Source organism: Pinus tabuliformis, chromosome 7 (genome assembly GCF_031772625.1).
Source record: "Pinus tabuliformis cultivar Carrire ecotype Pingquan chromosome 7, CPIR1, whole genome shotgun sequence".
Classification (NCBI taxonomy): Eukaryota; Viridiplantae; Streptophyta; class Pinopsida; order Pinales; family Pinaceae; genus Pinus; species Pinus tabuliformis.
The window spans coordinates 1,965,746,505-1,965,754,890 of NC_142293.1; positions in this window are offsets into that span (position 1 = coordinate 1,965,746,505).

Consider the following 8,386-nt stretch of genomic DNA (forward strand, 5'->3'; position numbering starts at 1 on the left):
CCAGTTGGCTCTACTTGGACATGTTAAAGTTCATAATGTATTTCATGTATCATTACTAAAAAAATATGTTCATAATACTTCTCATATAGTTGACTCGAATGTGTTACAAGCGAAAACCAAACGAGACTTTCTACCAGAGCCATCCCATATCTTGGAATGGAAAGAGACTATGCTACGTGATCAGGTTGTAGATCGGGTGAAAGTGTAGTGGAGGCAATTTACTCCTGAGGAGGCTACGAGGGAAATTGAAGATAGCATGGAAGCAATGTATCTAGTTTTGTTTGGCAAAGAAACAGTAGAATAATAAACATTGGGGACAATGTTCTTTTCTTTTTGGGGCGCAGATGCAATGCCCTTATGTTCTTGGAATTATTGTTTTAGTAGTCAGATTATTGTTAGAAATGGCATGAAAGGCATGATTTGCCTTGTTGTAAAAACTATGACAATGTAATTATTTGATTTAAACACACGATTATATCATTGAAGAATTAACTTGGAACATAATAAATTATTTAAAAATGTAATTATTCCACTTCCTGATCCAAGGCAGTTGGATAGGATGGAGATAAAACTTTCCCAAATCACTCCAAAAAAACCCTTGGAGTGAAGTTAGGTGATTGACTAGATGGGAAGAGAAAAATCTAGGAAAATTAGCTAGTGCAGGGGAAACAACACTGAAAAGGGGAATGAAGAACCGTAGTGGAAAACACAGGCTTTAAAGGAAGGCAAAATAATCCTTTTCAAAACAATATAGGAAAAGCCTAAGATATGGGGATTGGCAGCACCTAGAAAAGAGGTGAAACCATTATAGAAAGTCTACTAGGGAAACTAAGGCATAAAAATGTCTTTACTAGAATAGAAAAGGTTGTTGTAATAGGGAAACAAAATATCTGAGCACGGGGGAGAACCAGAGGAAAAGGTTCATGGTTGGGAGGCAAATCGTTCTTTCCAAGTTATTTCTACAGCCACTGTAAGAATTATTAGATCAAAATATTTATTTCAATTCTAGAAATGATACTCACTGGGATGTATTTTATTTAACTTGATGTTATGTTGTATGTGAAATTGATTCAGTAGTTGTAGTACCTACTAGTTTAGTTATTTTCAAGTAAAGAAATAGTTACAGATAATTTAGAGAAATATGTTACAAGCTGAGAATATAGAAGGATTAAAATTTATAGTACTGAAATGTGAGTAAATAGTTGATCCTGTTAGGAAATTTTGTAAGATTTAGGATGGACACATGGAAATGTATTTAGTAATAGCTAGACTTTGAATGTTATATTAAAGTTGAGCAATATGAATGAAATTTTGGTGTCCTGACTGTATTTTTGCATGCAACCATTAGAAATATTTGCTTAAAAGGATATGATACTCTGGTCTACCAACTATATTTTAGCGTGAAGTAAGAAGGATGTTTAGTATTGGAAGATAGCCTCATCATATATGGTTATTTAACATATGCAAGTAATTCGAGGGACCTGGTCGACGTGGTACAATCCTAGTTGAAAAAATAACGAAGCAAGTTTACACCAAAATAATGACCATTCATCCTTAGGGAGGGTCAAAAGTTTCGCTCAACCTTTTTGATGTGAGAAATCCAAAATCAAATAAAAGAGAAACTATGAAAAATTCGACATGGGTGAAACCCACCCAGAGCGGTTATTGAAACAAAACCCATAAGTTATAGAACACACATAAGAAAACAAGGTAGAGTTGTAACTCTAAACAACCAAGTCTAATCCAAGTTCAACACTGTAATATAATATACCCTGTGGTTTTCAAGTCAAACTCATAATTGAATTATGCTATAAATTCGAATAACCGGGGGCAAATTTCTCCAAAAAAAAAAAAGAGAAGACAATATCAACATAGTAACCTATTTGTTATAGTTAGATAGGAAATTTATGCACCAGTTAAACCATAACAATAGATCTCAGAGAAATTAATACATTTGTGAACCAAAAGGAGTAGAGGCATTCACAATGGGTAGACATGCATTCACATAATATAAGGTGATTCCATTACTAGAATTATTCGAATTGCAACCTATGTATAGGATGTAGTCCATAAGCCACTTAAACAAAAAAGGAAAAAATCCATATTACACACTATGCATTAAAATTTCACCTAGTGGTAACTGCAATAAAAATAAATCATTTTATTATCGATAAACCATGACAAAGAAGGGATAAGGTTGAGGTGAACTCTGACCCCTATAATAGAAAAGAAATTGTGTTACACCATGCGGAAGAGCACCTGTGACGTGCTCCTACTAACACCACTCACTCGACCACTGTAACCCTTAGCACCCAAGTTAAGGTGGGAAAACCAACTTGGAGGCTTGAGGGAGTGTTAATCACCACACTAGTGCTAGACAGAGAGAACAACTAGAATTTAGGAGAGGGTGTTGGCACCTGCAATGTCACAACCACGGGTATGAGAAACCCATAATGAAAAGTGACCGTAATAGAATAACTGCCAATGAAATAGAAGGTGAAAAGGAAAAGAGGAACTCAACTTAATGGCAGTCATGTATAGAGCTGGTAACTGGTATGACTATAACACAAACTGCCTAGCATCGTTCCTCCAATGAAAACCCTACCACAACATAAACACATTCGAGCTTAACAAAAAAATGCAAAGACTTACTAACCTCAATGTAAAGTTTAGATCCACTTCCTCGGTGTAAACATAAACTACAAAGAATAAATTGGAGAAAATAAACTACTCAATGAATTGAGGGAGTGTTTAACGAGTTATTTAACTGAGGGTAGCACGTAGACCACATTCCAGAAGTTGAGATCGTTGCCAAAGAAGCTGCATGCTACGCCTTGTTCACGGCCAAGGAGGTAGCGATGTTAGTAGATTCACCTTGAGTACCTTTTGTGAAGCCGGAGATGCAAAATGCACCCTGGAAAACAACTGAAAACAATGATGCTCAAAATAACCAGTAAAAATAAAATTCAAGAAAATTGGTTCTATAACTCAGATAAGGAACAAAGAGTACCACGCAAGATCATGTAGTGAAATCCAACTCATGTAAAAGGAATCGAAAACATTACCTACTATTCCAATGAACTCACTCTATAAATGGGGGAAAATAAGGACTGGGAGCTAGTTGAGTTTGAACCATATCCAACTTAATCACCTGCAAAAAGAATTTAGTTTTCAACTGATTAAGTTGAAACAGGGAGTGAAAGAGGGATGGAGAAATGATGGTGTAAACCTAGAAATTTGAAGACTGATTTGCCTCCACTCCTATGACACCAGCAAGAAAATCATAGAAAATTTAGGGAACCATGCGTATGGTAATGAAGCCAAGTAAATGTGCAAACTCAAAGCTAGAAGGAAAAAAGTAGAAAATTAAGTTTACCTGGAAACCCTCATACCATGTGAGGGGGAATAGGCCAAGGGTATTTGAAGTTGTCAAATGGAGGAGTGATAGGCACCCACTCTCTCTACTTGAATTTCCTAAGAAGATAGCCATCAAGAAAAACCAATTAACAAATAGGAAAAAAAGATAGTATAACCTAAGGGTGACTAGAACCCTCTGTAGAGAAGAAAGACAAAAAAAGAAGGGAAATAAACTACACCTGTGAAGGTAAGAAAAATTATTCAGGTAAGGTGAATACCCCCCATCACACCATTGTAAACCTACAAGGAAACTCACATTAACTAGCAAAGGTTTTCCCTTAATTGAACTAGTAGAGAATGAATGACCTTTAACCATTTCACCATACGTGGGTGTAGCATTGTTGTTTCGTGGAGAAACTAAAGAAAACCAATGAAGATTTGAATGGCGACGATGGTGGTCATGGTAGAGGCCACCTAGATGAGAGCGTTACTGAGAAAGTGAGGAATAGAGGAGCGTAGAGACAGTTAGGGTTTTTAGGGCGTAGCGCTCCACTGTTGACTGGAATCAATATGATCATAACCCTCGATTTAAGACCAGTACTCGAGGTGCCAGATAGACCAAGGAGGAGCACAGGAAATCACATGGGAAGGGCATCATAGAGATCCATGGTTGGTCTTCAGTTCCCAATGCGTCACACTTGGCGTATTGTGATGAAATCCAAACGTTAGTAGTGAATGCAAGGAGGGTGCATAGTAGGTGATTCAATGCTTCAAAGGTATAGCAGGATGAAAGAATTAAATAACACAAATAAAAGTTGTCATAAAAGTGGTCATTAAGAAATGGTTCATCTCCACTTAATAGATTTATTTATATATTAAACCATGATATATCCTCTAACAACTCAATGCACTAAAGTCATCACATAGGGTGATATTAGATAGGCCAATACTTTGGCTATGGAAATAATATAGTTATTACTAAGGTCTAGCTCATAAAATACATTAATACAAACTATGAAGACATGGTGAGTAATCTAGATATGGGTAAACTGGGTGAAAGACCAAAGGTAAGGGATAAGAGAATTTAGTTAAATATTGAAGTTGATGTATATATAAAAATAAAAATAAAATGTTATATTGAACATGAGGTTTTGTTACATATAGTGACATCCATAGTGTTATTCATCTCGAAAATAAGTCAACTTTTCATTATAAGAATAGAAATATATAACTATGGTACCATTTCAGATGGTTGGTTTTGGAAGATGGACAATTGAAGCTGGAAAAGGTACACACTAGCCAAAATCCTGCAGATATGTTAACAAAGTTAGTAAGCAGGGAGAAATTGAGTTTCATCTTAGTTTCAACTAGACTTCAAGTATGATGGTAAAGATGAGAAATAACTAGGCCCATGAGAAAGAATTTTCCAAAACTTTAAGCAATGGGGGCGTTTCTATAATCGGACTCCAAGCGGGAGATTGTTGGGTGTGAAGGTTGATTATTTTCCTCATTCCAAAGTCTTGTTTCAGTCATGTTTGGATTCCAACCCCTCATGGGGGCTTCCCCCCCACACTAATTCTACAAGGGGGCGGGGGGTGGGGGTCAGGGCAACAACACTCTTTTTATCCCCTCCCAGAGAAACATTACCTTGTAAAATATTGTAGCTTCATAGTCAATATGGGATGTTCATTAGGTGGAATATCTTATGGTAGAAGTTATTTTAATTTAGGGTTTTCTTCCCTAGAAGGAAACCCTTGGTTTATATGAGGGAATTCTATTACAGTTGTGTATTATTCTATGTGAGAAAAAGGCAGGGGACAGTGTGAGAGTGAAGAGGAAGTTGTAGCGGAATTTTTGTAGGTTGTATCCCTTTAGTTTGTTAGATAATATAAAATGAAGAATTGGTCATTTCTCCATGGACGTAATTGGATGAGCCATGTATATTTGTGTCTCTCTTATTTTATTCTTTTCTGTGTTTGTGTTTTTGGAATATTTTATGTTGCATTTCTCTATTATTAAATTTCTAACAAAACCAAATACTGTGAGATGCGTTATTGAAGGAATACATTCATACCACATTTCATAAGGAGTCTTATTTGTAATAACCTAATATGGACATAGATTTTTCAAGTAAACTACACATAGAACCACATCAGCCTAAAACATCAACTTTAAATTTTTCGAAAACATCATTGAATGAACCATATTCAAGATAGTCCTATTCATTATTTTAGCTACATCATTTTGTTGAGGATTGTATGGAATTGTGGTTATATTTTGAATCACGTGTTAGATAGGATAGTTTTAAAATTGATTTGAGGTGTATTATATTCCATTATTAGCATGAGGATAGTCGATATGTGATTCTGCTTAATTTTCAAAACATACATCAAAATCTCTAAAAGTTTCAAAAGTTTGAGATATACTTTTCAATAAGTATAACCAACATGTTATGGTGTAATCATTATTAAAATTCATCATACTTTTAATTTCATTGGTATAAGGTATAGGCATATGGACACTCATATCATAGTTTTTCGGTCCAATATTTCTACTTGTTATAGAAGTGGAAGTATGAAAACATTATTTTCCACACTTTCCAAGGATACAAGCATCATATTGCTTCAGTTTCGCAAGAATACTAGGAAAGGTAGAGACACCATTTTTTCAATAATTGAAGGATTCCATAACTAATATTCCTGAAGATAACTTACCATAGAAGGCTAGATGGAAATGTAACTTTATAATTATGATAGCTGCATGAAAAATAATGTGTATGAGCATATGTTCCTTTCAACTTTAGTAGTGTTTCATCCTCCACTTCAGTCATGACAACCATGTTTTTAGATTCCATTCTTATTTCTACTTTGTCATCAAAAATATGAATAGAGTGGCCTTACTTGAAAATGTGCACATGGGACAACAATTTTTTTCACAACCCTAGAATGTAGAGCACATCATGAAAAATAAATTAAGGGAATATAAGAAGTTTAAGCCCGATGATGCCAAGTCCTAAGGTATTAAGACTTGATTTTCTACAAAATACATTTTTCCATATACAATGTATCATGTTGTTGAAGTCTTTGAACAATTCTTTCTGGAAACTCATGTACCATGTTGCTCCTATATTAAGTAGCCATAAATATATTTAAGAAGTAAATGATATGTGAAACAAATCTTTAGTTACTCCAATATTGCAATGAGAAAAAATATAATAGGCAGATTCAGTGCTTCCACTTTAGCTAGACCATGTGTTTTACATCTATCTTCCTCCTAGTTTATATTATATTTGATTCTCTCCTAGGGAATTTGACACACCCTGTCCATCTCTATCACAATGAATACAATTAAGATCATGTTTTTCTCCTTGATGGTGTTTAATCCCTTACCTATGAAATCATTTTTTCAACATCATCTTTATCTTCCACTCCCTTTAGGAAAATGATGTCACTAATTCTTCCCTTTATAAACAAGGCACACCACTTCTTTAGGGGACTATGTTGTTTTCTTCCTATTCCTAAAATATTTCTATGATTTTGCAATCTTCTCCATGAGTCAGTCAAAACTAATGGAGTTAATTTTCTCACACTCTTGTAAGGATTGAAGAAAATGAAAGTGCGTAAGGTAGAGGGCCTTGAAAAATGTTTGTTATAGACAATTTTGTGCCTTACAGCAACAGGTATGAATTGTCAATAATCCAAGGGATCCAAAGTTCCCTAAGCATGATGTTCTTACCCCTAGAGGAACAAGGTCAACAAACCAACAGCTCTCAGATCAGTTCTCCACCTGAAAATACTCAAAAACAAGCAATCCTGAAATCAAAGCAGGTGCTCCACTAGGCTTCTGCGCTGAAACACAACTCCTCCATGGTGTACCTGCGTTGCAAAGCAGGTAGAACAAAGGCCACCTGCGTTGAGCGAGTTTGGACATGTGGCACACTGAGTCATTGCTCTGGAATCTTCCAAAAATGACACTTGGATCAGGGATTTCGCCTTGTGATGAGTCAAAGGCTCTGTTTCTCCAAGTGGAAGCAAAGTTCTCCAAGTGGACTCAAGAACTGAAGATCAACTGAAGAGAGAGAGGACACAAGGCAGCTACACATCAGTTGCAAGCTGACTCATCCTTTCTCAATTCATCTATATATTGAGCTCTCTCCTATGAGCTCAGGAGGCTGGAATTTTGTGCAAAGTAATGATATGCTGTTGGTTTCACTATAGAGCTATTGGGTGATTGTTTGAGAGAGGTGAAGAGGAGAAATTCTTTCTGCTAGGAGGTGTTGCTGGATTGGAGCCTTCAATGGTTGTAACACTCTCAGAACCTTTACTTCTTCATTAATAAAAGCTATTGAGGTTCTTCTATGTGCTCTTGTTTCAATAATATATTGTGATAATTGCATGTTTAGTTTACACTAATCCTTAAACCAGTTATGATTGCATGCTTCTTGTAGTTTCCTTCTTTGTTATGTTGCAGGATCTCATTGTAGCTGGGCCAGCAAAAGAGCAAGGAGCTGGGAGCAAGCAGCCAAAGAGAAGAGTTTGGTTTCGACATTAAGCGCAAGGCAACGGTTAGTGCATTTCTCCATTCTCTTTTGCTTTCATAAAGAAGTAAACCTTAAGTAGTTTGTTTTACAGTTGTTGCTGAGGTACTATCACCCTTAGAGTGGGATAGGGTCATCCGAGTCGGATACTTTTCCCTACAACAAACTGGCGACTCCACTGGGGATCGTATCCGTTTAATTGTGTTTGTAGTATCTTGCTATTCATTTCCTGAACAAAATAGTACCAAATCGAAAAGCTTTTGACTATATCAAAAGCGAAGTAGAGGGCAGCTACTCTAGCTCATTTCTGAGCAAGTTCATGATTTGAAGAGCTGATCTACAAGGATCCTTGTAAGCTCTTAGTGATAGCTTTTCACCTTCCTAATCATCCCTTTGAGTGTGCTTGACTGATTGGTTCTGATTTGAGCAAAAACTGTGCATTTTTGAGAAAATTGTGACCCGAAAACTGAGAAAACGCAACTTTCGTTTTCC